Source organism: Cupressus sempervirens, chromosome 9 (assembly GCF_028749045.1).
Source record: "Cupressus sempervirens isolate cs-2001-9-10 chromosome 9, ASM2874904v1, whole genome shotgun sequence".
NCBI classification, from domain to species: Eukaryota; Viridiplantae; Streptophyta; class Pinopsida; order Cupressales; family Cupressaceae; genus Cupressus; species Cupressus sempervirens.
The window spans coordinates 156,935,564-156,948,111 of NC_143126.1; positions in this window are offsets into that span (position 1 = coordinate 156,935,564).

Genomic DNA, 12,548 nt, shown 5'->3' on the forward strand with positions numbered 1-12,548 from the left:
AAATGATCTCTAATTTTACACTAATCCATTTCTACTACATTTAGAAAACTTTGTCTCTATACAATTTTCCCCACATCAAGTTATATTCCATTTTTTAGCATGGCCACTTGGAACTAGAAGACTAGAAATATGAATTTAATATTCACACCTTTAGATCTACCCTACTATAGAGAACATTCTCCTTTGTACATCTATGTGGAGATCAACTAAAATATTGTTAGAGGTATTATGGTTGATCTTTCTTATGTCATGAAGGAGGAGGTCATCTTTGCACGTGATCTATATCAAGAAAGGTATAAAAAGTGAAAAGATACCATATGAACACTGAATGGACTCTATGTTCCCCCTAGAGGACCCACCCCTTTGATGATCCTAGTGAGACCTATGGTAGTATCAGTTATATTTGTGGTCATCTATAAGTCAAAACTCTTATATGTGAATCTTAGTATAACATGACTGGTCTCAATAGGGGTAGTCATCTTGGGTTCATAAATTTTTGAAGTTATCACATGAGGGTATGGTGCATGCAATCTAGGATACTAGATCTAAGCCCTAGGTCTCTTGTAGGTGGTTCTTTCTTGACAATTTTTGGCCTACTCTAGGAGGGCTCTTTACTTCACTAAGAGAATCTATTCTTTAAATTGTATAATAAGTATAAGATTGAGAACCTATCATATAAACCTAATCAAACTATAGATATTAAGACTTCTCCCACTTCCACTCCTACATTTCAATCCACCTCATTTTGTAGTATTAATTGCCTTCTCATTCTTCTTTATCAAGGGCTAAGAGTAAGCATGTTTCTAAGGGAAAAGATCATATGTACTAAAGACCACATGATCTCCATCAATGACTCTTGTTCTTGCAATTACATCTAGAACTGACAAAGGAAAGAAACTCAAATTTTCCATTTCTAAGGCTTGTTGTACTTTTGAGTTTCTCGTCCTTGTAAAAATTCCTCATCGTGTTGTATATGGAAAGGGAATATGTTGTTTGCATTCTCTCTTATCTCCCTTGGCATATATTACTTAGTCTTTGAGTGTATCTAGTGTTTCTTTAACAACTCCTAGAGAAAAGGGGGAAGAGTACATGTAGTGGATACTACATATGTCATTTTGATAGCACGGCATACCTCATTAGTGGAGCTTTCCTCTTCACTAGTTACAATACTTGTGACCTCTCTTATTAACCATGATGTTACTAAGCCTTCTAAAGAATTTCCTTTTGGTCTACACCTATGTCTAAACTAGCATGTGTGTGATCATAACCATTGTCAACAAGAAAGGGTCCAAGAAAGGTTCTAGTTTAAATTGTGATGGAAGTTGCCGACTCTCTCTATTTGTTCTTGGAAGAGGATCCTAGCTTTGGGATCCTAGAACAATGGAGGCTTGCCTTGTCATCTTGAGTGCGGATGGCTTTGCCTTAGCAGTGTCACATGGTGAAGATTCAGGTTGTGCTCGTGTCTGTTGAAGTTATGTCCTTTGTCAGATGCTCCAGTGGACTGACATTTTTTCCTGTGGATGGCAGTATGGAGAAATAGGGTTTTTATCTAAGTTATGGTTGAGTTGATGCATATTTTGTTCCTCCTGTCTTTTCCTTGGGACTGTCCACTTTTGTCGGTATGGACAGTGGGTGTGTGTGTGTTTTCTTTGGTGGCCAATGATTTGCTTGAAGTTTTGAAGGGGTTGATTCGGTGTGTGGTTTTTGGTTAATGTTTGGAGATGATTGTGGGTTTGTTTGGTTGGCTTTTTTGAAGGCCTGGCACATTCTGTTAGCTTCTTCCTCTCATACGATTCCTATTTAATGCAATTTTGGAAGACTGTAATTTAATGCAGGCTTTTGCAGTTATGTGTCTGTTTGGTTTCTTTTTAATTATTGACAATGCGAGGTTTGAACTAATGACTTCTCGAAAGGAAGCCATGCCAATTCACTGCTGTACTGCGGGTGGCTCTCATCTGTTTGGTTTTGAGAAGGAATTTTGGTGTCCTCTTCTTCTGGCGGTTCTCTTCCTCTCCATTATAGAGGCAGTTTCCTTTCATATTGAGGTTGAAAGGAGCTTGTGCGTAGGGAAGGTGGACTTTCAGTTGGGGATTTGTCATTGTTTGCCCTCAAGATGCCTCTGCTGTCACCTTGTCCTGCTTGAGGCCCACTCTGTGGATTGCTGGCAGTGTGCCGCCAATGGCTTCTTTTGGCACCTGCATTGTGAGTGTCCAGTCATGGCCTTCAGCTCTCCTGCCTCTCAGCCACTCTGCTGACAGTGTGCCTCTAGTGGCCTTTTGTTATCCTCCAGCACTTCCGTTGTTGTGGTGTTGTTTCCTTCCTAGCCCCCTGGCTGTATTCTTGTAAAGGGACAGCTCCCTTAATTGGCGGCCTGATTAATCAAAAATATTGACATGTATCATAAATTTAATTTGAGCTTAGAAGTCAAACAAGATATAGAAACCATTGTATTATGTCTCTACAAAACCTACATAGAAGTTCATTTTAAGTTTATATGGATCAATAGGTGGATCTTGTTTTAAACGTAAAGTTATTATTATTAATATTTTTTAATGTCCTCTATACCTTTTCATAAAGTGAAATATTAATTTTTAAAGAAAATCTATAAAAAATAATTTGATATCAATATTTATTTCACTTAAATGCATAATATTTTATAGTTTATATTCATACACGGTATGCTAGTTTATATTCAGACACAGCTTTGCAAGCTTGCATAATCCGAATTTGTTTAGGTGGTTTGACTCATCCGAAAGAAACTAAAGTCATTCTGCCAAGTTCAGTAATACAAAAAAACTTTTTTTTCGTCAAGAAGTAGGGGCATTGATTCAGGGAGACCTCACCTGATATTTTTAATGAGCTATAAATATATTGTAAATAGCTGTTTAAATTAAAAGACTTTTCACAGCTCTGACGTTTGTAGCTATAAGCCATATGAGCATCCAACATCATCATGGCTTTATAAGTCACATTCTTGCTTAAAAATATAACTAGCACTTGCACCTTTGAAGGTTGCAAGAATTACGCCGATAGTATTATATATATGTTAAATGATGTCACTGAATTGATGATGTTGATAGTTTTTTAAATGAATATTTCGTATAGTATAATATGCAAACTTGACTTTTGAAGGCATTTGTGTTAAATGTGCACATAGATACTTTGACCAAGAAAATATGCAATATTGAATATTTTTTACAAAGCCAAGATGTTGTCGTTGTTAAAGTGACCAATACATATATAGTGGACTATATTAGGTGCAATGACATCATCAGTGAGGAGTCAAAAATATTGAACCAAAATAGTTGTTCGAACATGCGACATTCTAAATTGTAAAAACCTATGATATGATTTGGATAAAATTTATAAATTGATTGTGTCCAAATTCATATTTTCTCCCTAATGATTTTTCTTATCCATTCAAGTAATGATAGTGTTAAATAACTCCTTGTGGTCCTCATCTTTGTACAACCTTGCAATCCATGCAATATTACTATCCAATTGAGAAAAAAATGGATCTTTATAGAAAAAGATATCATTTCTTAGTGAAGTAGTTGACATGTCATTAGACCCCTTTCCTATCTTGTAAAAAACAATCTCCAGACAATTATGTATCCATTTATTCATTAAAAATCATGTAAAGATTAGCATGATGTCATGTCAATGCTCTTTGAGGGTATCGTAATAAGAATCCAACATGGTACATGTCATACAAAACTTTTTCATAACCCATTGAAACCTGTTAGTTTGGTACGCCTCTCTATGTTGGAACTTTTTGCCCTCATTTTTTAGGTGTTCTTATTTATTATATCATAATGAAGAATAAGGATTACGAAATATTCTAACACATTAAAGTTCATAACATAAAAATTCAAGTAAGTATAGACCCTCTCATCTTTGGCTATAAAATATTTGACCAAAGCAAATCAATTGTGCAATTATTGGTAACCATGTTGCAACAAAACCAACATGAATATTTCTTTCACCAATTATTCTCCTCTTTCCCAAAGCTTCAAGACAAGTTCTAATCTTTGTTATAATGTCGTACTATCAAAGTCCACGTCACTACGTTCATTATATGGATGACTTCACTGCGCACATTCTCTATATACATATCTTCCGGATTGTGTTATTTAAAATAATTTTCTATAACATGTATAAACTACCAGAAAATGCATCTCCTCGCACTTTCTCTCCTTTAAATTTGCCCACTTCTTCTCCAACATTTGAGTGATAGAAATCTATGCCCTCTTCGTGGGAAATTAAAGAGATTGTTTATTTTGCAATGTTAATAGAATATCTGAATAAAATCTTGGAGGTAATTTATGGAACCTTGCGTTCAAATCAAGCAATATGTTCAGACGTAGAGTAAGTAAATGTTTGATGAACCTTCCATTCAAATCAAGCAATATGTTCAAATGTAGAGTAAGTAAATGTTTGATATTGAACTCTGGCTCTGAATTCCGCAGAACGATCTCCAAATATGCCATGCATTGCTGCATATGATCAATTCTGAAGCAACTGATAAATTTTAAGGCATCCTTCCACATTCAAGAAAAGAAGAGATTGACTTAATGCATTTAATATAGTTTCAGAGGACTGACAAATAACTTCATCAATTTCAAAGATCATTTTTCTAGTTTGGGACTGATATTTTATCAAGCAATACAATTCTGGATCTATCGTGTTGGACTTAGCACCAACGTCCTATGGATGACGTGGAAGCCAGGGATATATTGATGATGTAGCTGCAACATATTCATTATTTTTCGGCCGCTTTTCGTTCCCGAAATTGTTTTGAGCTTCTGTGGCCAGCTCGATCTCTGAAGAAGCCATCTCAGGTGCAGGCTCCCAACACTCTGGGGTTTCGTACTTAAGGTCTCTTCAACTGGAAAGCCAGTTTATACGTGAACAGGTAGAGGCAAGAGAGATCAAAAGAAGTTGCCCCTGCGTTTGATTTATATGCATCGCATTTCTAATTTGGTCGATATGAAAATAGTATCTCCCTGTCCGAATACAATTTATTAGGCGAACAAGGTATATGTTTTCTTCTACTCAAAATTTGGAAGGGAGATAATACGGTTAGAATTGTTTCCATTTTCTGCGGCATCCTTTTTGCATTTAATGGCGTATAACTGCTGGAAAATCCGAACATTCAGGTCAGTGATTCTCAAGGAGTGAAGCCTATTGGCTTAAAAGTGTTGCATTAGCCTATCAATTATATAAATGCAAAACACATATACACCAAGATTTTACAAATTTGTGCCTTAAAAACACTCAAACCTTAGTGAGATAGTGGTAAGCGTCATCCTATCATGATAGCTATACATAGACATGTTAAATGCAAATTTTAGAAATAAATAGAAATGATAAAATGGTAGTTTCTCACATAGAGATCACGTGATAGTCATATAGTTATCTAGTTATCTCACGTGATCTCTATGTGAGAAACTACCATTTTATCATTTCTATTTATTTCTAAAATTTGCATTTAACATGTCTATGTATAGCTATCATGATAGGATGACGCTTACCACTATCTCACTAAGGTTTGAGTGTTTTTAAGGCACAAATTTGTAAAATCTTGGTGTATATGTGTTTTGCATTTATATAATTGATAGGCTAATGCAACACTTTTAAGCCAATAGGCTTCACTCCTTGAGAATCACTGACCTGAATGTTCGGATTTTCCAGCAGTTATACGCCATTAAATGCAAAAAGGATGCCGCAGAAAATGGAAACAATTCTAACCGTATTATCTCCCTTCCAAATTTTGAGTAGAAGAAAACATATACCTTGTTCGCCTAATAAATTGTATTCGGACAGGGAGATACTATTTTCATATCGACCAAATTAGAAATGCGATGCATATAAATCAAACGCAGGGGCAACTCCTTTTGATCTCTCTTGCCTCTACCTGTTCACGTATAAACTGGCTTTCCAGTTGAAGAGACCTTAAGTACGAAACCCCAGAGTGTTGGGAGCCTGCACCTGAGATGGCTTCTTCAGAGATCGAGCTGGCCACAGAAGCTCAAAACAATTTCGGGAACGAAAAGCGGCCGAAAAATAATGAATATGTTGCAGCTACATCATCAATATATCCCTGGCTTCCACGTCATCCATAGGACGTTGGTGCTAAGTCCAACACGATAGATCCAGAATTGTATTGCTTGATAAAATATCAGTCCCAAACTCGAAAAATGATCTTTGAAATTGATGAAGTTATTTGTCAGTCCTCTGAAACTATATTAAATGCATTAAGTCAATCTCTTCTTTTCTTGAATGTGGAAGGATGCCTTAAAATTTATCAGTTGCTTCAGAATTGATCATATGCAGCAATGCATGGCATATTTGGAGATCGTTCTGCGGAATTCAGAGCCAGAGTTCAATATCAAACATTTACTTACTCTACATTTGAACATATTGCTTGATTTGAACGGAAGGTTCATCAAACATTTACTTACTCTACGTCTGAACATATTGCTTGATTTGAACGCAAGGTTCCATAAATTACCTCCAAGATTTTATTCAGATATTCTATTAACATTGCAAAATAAACAATCTCTTTAATTTCCCACGAAGAGGGCATAGATTTCTATCACTCAAATGTTGGAGAAGAAGTGGGCAAATTTAAAGGAGAGAAAGTGCGAGGAGATGCATTTTCTGGTAGTTTATACATGTTATAGAAAATTATTTTAAATAACACAATCCGGAAGATATGTATATAGAGAATGTGCGCAGTGAAGTCATCCATATAATGAACGTAGTGACGTGGACTTTGATAGTACGACATTATAACAAAGATTAGAACTTGTCTTGAAGCTTTGGGAAAGAGGAGAATAATTGGTGAAAGAAATATTCATGTTGGTTTTGTTGCAACATGGTTACCAATAATTGCACAATTGATTTGCTTTGGTCAAATATTTTATAGCCAAAGATGAGAGGGTCTATACTTACTTGAATTTTTATGTTATGAACTTTAATGTGTTAGAATATTTCGTAATCCTTATTCTTCATTATGATATAATAAATAAGAACACCTAAAAAATGAGGGCAAAAAGTTCCAACATAGAGAGGCATACCAAACTAACAGGTTTCAATGGGTTATGAAAAAGTTTTGTATGACATGTACCATGTTGGATTCTTATTACGATACCCTCAAAGAGCATTGACATGACATCATGCTAATCTTTACATGATTTTTAATGAATAAATGGATACATAATTGTCTGGAGATTGTTTTTTACAAGATAGGAAAGGGGTCTAATGACATGTCAACTACTTCACTAAGAAATGATATCTTTTTCTATAAAGATCCATTTTTTTCTCAATTGGATAGTAATATTGCATGGATTGCAAGGTTGTACAAAGATGAGGACCACAAGGAGTTATTTAACACTATCATTACTTGAATGGATAAGAAAAATCATTAGGGAGAAAATATGAATTTGGACACAATCAATTTATAAATTTTATCCAAATCATATCATAGGTTTTTACAATTTAGAATGTCGCATGTTCGAACAACTATTTTGGTTCAATATTTTTGACTCCTCACTGATGATGTCATTGCACCTAATATAGTCCACTATATATGTATTGGTCACTTTAACAACGACAACATCTTGGCTTTGTAAAAAATATTCAATATTGCATATTTTCTTGGTCAAAGTATCTATGTGCACATTTAACACAAATGTCTTCAAAAGTCAAGTTTGCATATTATACTATACGAAATATTCATTTAAAAAACTATCAACATCATCAATTCAGTGACATCATTTAACATATATATAATACTATCGGCATAATTCTTGCAACCTTCAAAGGTGCAAGTGCTAGTTATATTTTTAAGCAAGAATGTGACTTATAAAGCCATGATGATGTTGGATGCTCATATGGCTTATAGCTACAAACGTCAGAGCTGTGAAAAGTCTTTTAATTTAAACAGCTATTTACAATATATTTATAGCTCATTAAAAATATCAGGTGAGGTCTCCCTGAATCAATGCCCCTACTTCTTGACGAAAAAAAAGTTTTTTTGTATTACTGAACTTGGCAGAATGACTTTAGTTTCTTTCGGATGAGTCAAACCACCTAAACAAATTCGGATTATGCAAGCTTGCAAAGCTGTGTCTGAATATAAACTAGCATACCGTGTATGAATATAAACTATAAAATATTATGCATTTAAGTGAAATAAATATTGATATCAAATTATTTTTTATAGATTTTCTTTAAAAATTAATATTTCACTTTATGAAAAGGTATAGAGGACATTAAAAAATATTAATAATAATAACTTTACGTTTAAAACAAGATCCACCTATTGATCCATATAAACTTAAAATGAACTTCTATGTAGGTTTTGTAGAGACATAATACAATGGTTTCTATATCTTGTTTGACTTCTAAGCTCAAATTAAATTTATGATACATGTCAATATTTTTGATTAATCAGGCCGCCAATTAAGGGAGCTGTCCCTTTACAAGAATACAGCCAGGGGGCTAGGAAGGAAACAACACCACAACAACGGAAGTGCTGGAGGATAACAAAAGGCCACTAGAGGCACACTATCAGCAGAGTGGCTGAGAGGCAGGAGAGCTGAAGGCCATGACTGGACACTCACAATGCAGGTGCCAAAAGAAGCCATTGGCGGCACACTGCCAGCAATCCACAGAGTGGGCCTCAAGCAGGACAAGGTGACAGCAGAGGCATCTTGAGGGCAAACAATGACAAATCCCCAACTGAAAGTCCACCTTCCCTACGCACAAGCTTCTTTCAACCTCAATATGAAAGGAAACTGCCTCTATAATGGAGAGGAAGAGAACCGCCAGAAGAAGAGGACACCAAAATTCCTTCTCAAAACCAAACAGATGAGAGCCACCCGCAGTACAGCAGTGAATTGGCATGGCTTCCTTTCGAGAAGTCATTAGTTCAAACCTCGCATTGTCAATAATTAAAAAGAAACCAAACAGACACATAACTGCAAAAGCCTGCATTAAATTACAGTCTTCCAAAATTGCATTAAATAGGAATCGTATGAGAGGAAGAAGCTAACAGGATGTGCCAGGCCTTCAAAAAAGCCAACCAAACAAACCCACAATCATCTCCAAACATTAACCAAAAACCACACACCGAATCAACCCCTTCAAAACTTCAAGCAAATCATTGGCCACCAAAGAAAACACACACACACCCACTGTCCATACCGACAAAAGTGGACAGTCCCAAGGAAAAGACAGGAGGAACAAAATATGCATCAACTCAACCATAACTTAGATAAAAACCCTATTTCTCCATACTGCCATCCACAGGAAAAAATGTCAGTCCACTGGAGCATCTGACAAAGGACATAACTTCAACAGACACGAGCACAACCTGAATCTTCACCATGTGACACTGCTAAGGCAAAGCCATCCGCACTCAAGATGACAAGGCAAGCCTCCATTGTTCTAGGATCCCAAAGCTAGGATCCTCTTCCAAGAACAAATAGAGAGAGTCGGCAACTTCCATCACAACTTAAACTAGAACCCCTCATTTCAAGAGTGGCGATCAGATTCAGGCTGCAAGAAGCCTGCCACCCAATCGTAACTCCAACTCTCCAAAAGACTGAAGAGCCACAACCTTCCTTCCCATCAACCAGGCCACAATCTGTCGCATCTCCAATCACCACAGAAGCAACACATAAAATGCAGCATCCAGACTTACTGAAAGGAGTTGATGCCTGAAATCATTCTCATCAGCAGATGGAAAATGACACCATTTGCCAGCTTCCATAACACTTCTTCACAACGAGGAACCCAGAAAAGGGAATCCATCACACATGGGACACCCAACATTCCTCCTTCAATGCCTCTTCTCACCACGCCTCCAATTACCAAAAATACTTTTCTCATCAACAAATAGGAGACTGACCTCATTTATTGGCTACCAAATGACTTCTTCATTAACAAAAATCAAGAAAAGGGCATTCAACATTCTTTGAACACCTACTTCCTCCTCAATCTTTACTTCATAAACTTCAAGCAAACCTCCAAGGCCATTAGCCAAAGGGAGTGTGACTTGATCTGCCAGCAGCCAGAGCACTTGAAGCACAACTTGTAGAAATAGGAAGTAGTAATCAGAAGTTTCCATCTAGGCCCAACATCACCCATACAAAGCATGTACACCTATGTGGCCTGCAACACCACTGGTTCCCATAAACCTAGTACAGAACCTCAGTACATTGACCATGAATTATTTGCTACATTAAAAAATATTCTGACCATGAATTATTTGCGATATATTTAAAATATTAATATTAACTTCTATTAATTTCTTACGTGATCAAATAAAAATTTAAAATTTAAAATTTAAAAATTATTATTATGATCCAAAGGATCTTTGAAATTCAAATTTAATAATAAGCACCATTTTAAACTCTATGTAGTATCAAATATGGGAGTTTGTGATCCCTTAACCATTATACTTCATCCGTCCAAATTCTAGCAGAAAAGTGACATCGCAGAGGCATTTTGTTCCAAGATTTCCCACCAGTGTTATCTTTCTTTGTCATGCAAATGTATCTGTCACAACATTCTTTTTATCTTCCAGTTTCCATATGCCTCTTTGTATCCAAGTGCAACTGCCTTTTTTCAAAATTTTAACAACAAAGCTAATTCAAACTAAGAGGTGCACATAATTTTTTTCAAAAAGCTTAAATATTTAAATTGAAATTTGTTTCCATTATATGAGACCTCTCGCCTTTAGTATCAGAAACAGCAGGAATCAGGATTGCTTTGGACCAAAAACTGAGGAGACAGCCGAGGCAGCAGGAGCAGCCATGGCATGCAAATGCTGCCATGGCTACCCTGTCATTACATACCATCCCTTGAAATTCTCAGCAGCCCAAGCCGCAGACTCCCATAGCAGTGTTTAAATGCTTTAACTGAATACGTAATTATACAAATCATATATTTAAATATATGATTATATATTATTATAAAATAATTATTGCATATTACAGATTTAATTAATTTTGGGTTGAGGGCCTAGCTCAACTGGCAAGAGCTTCCTATGATAAAGACGAGGTCACAAGGTCTACTCTCTCCCCAGCCCACATGGTACCGAAGGACATGTCATGCCAACATCACCGGTCATGCTAAGAAGTTTACCCAACGCACTAGGGCTTATAGGGGGTGCAATACCTTATTCCTACAGTCTATCAAAAAATTATTTAATTTTATTTTACTTCTTTGAATTTATGTTAATTTTTTATTGTATTTGGCCAGGGACAAAAATTTGAAAGAAAAGATTTGCAGCTACTCCAAAGAGGGGTTATCTGAAAAAATGCATCAAGAACAAAAAAAATCATATATTGTTAAATGCATGGCATGAAGGATTTATACACAATACAACCATTAACCATATACTGGATTTGGCATTAAAAAAATGAAACAGTGCTGACTTGTGATTCATGCCTCAGGAGCATCCTCCTTGTCACCAGGATTGGTGTCATCACAAGTGAAAGCAAAAGATAAATCCACTATCTACCAAATAGAGACATCAATTACACCTTCAAGAGCCCAGCTCCCCATTAGGCCTTGTCTTTTTAGGCCTCCTCACTCTGACTCTTCGTTAAAGAGCACCAAGGACCATTGTCTGGCCTGAAAATCATAAGCTAGGTACCTTTTTGGGTTATGAATCATTATCCCAGTACTGCATCCTTTAGGATTCCATTCAGCCTCTGATGTCATTTTGGTTTATCAAACTCCCCCACCACCCAGATGACATCCTTAGGTTCACAATATCTAAACATATTAAAACAAACATGAATGAGATATCAGTGTTCACCTTGTAAAAAGGCGTAGAGGATAAGAAAGTGTTTCCCAAATCCTATGAATGGCATGGAAAACAATTGAGGATTCTGTTATTTAAAAAAAAAAAAAAAAAACCTTACCCTACAATCAAAAATAGCTTCCATAAACACAGTTTGTTGTTTTTTAGTTGTAAGAAATACTGTGGTGTCTGTGCTTTACAATATTTGGTGGAAAATTATGCTCAATGATTGCAACATTAGAGTTGGCAGTCCTAAAAAATGACAGAACATTGTCTGCAACAAAGAAATTCATCTCAAACATGTTACCAAATTATCGTTGTCATCCTTTCTATGCCCATAGGCTTAGTTGGAAAGCCTAAGAAAATCTCACACTGCAAGATTGAAGAGTTGATAAAATAATAAATCATTTTCCGTGACTACTACCACATTGGCAATCACATCAACTTCTTCCTTTCCTTTCCCATAAAGGTGGCAAATTTTGAGCTCTTGGCAATATTTGATAAGACTGCATATGAGGGTGAGAACGTTGATCTATTTTCCAATTTTGAAAATAGATATTTCTTTACGGTATTAATTTTCACTTCAGAATTACATTCAAAATGTTTTCATTGGAGGTACAGTTTTTTACGTGTCTGAAGCTTTCTTATTTATGCCCATAAAGAGTTTTTAGCCACTGACCCAAACAAGTCTTCAAAGTCGTTCTTTATGATACACCTAGCCCAAAAT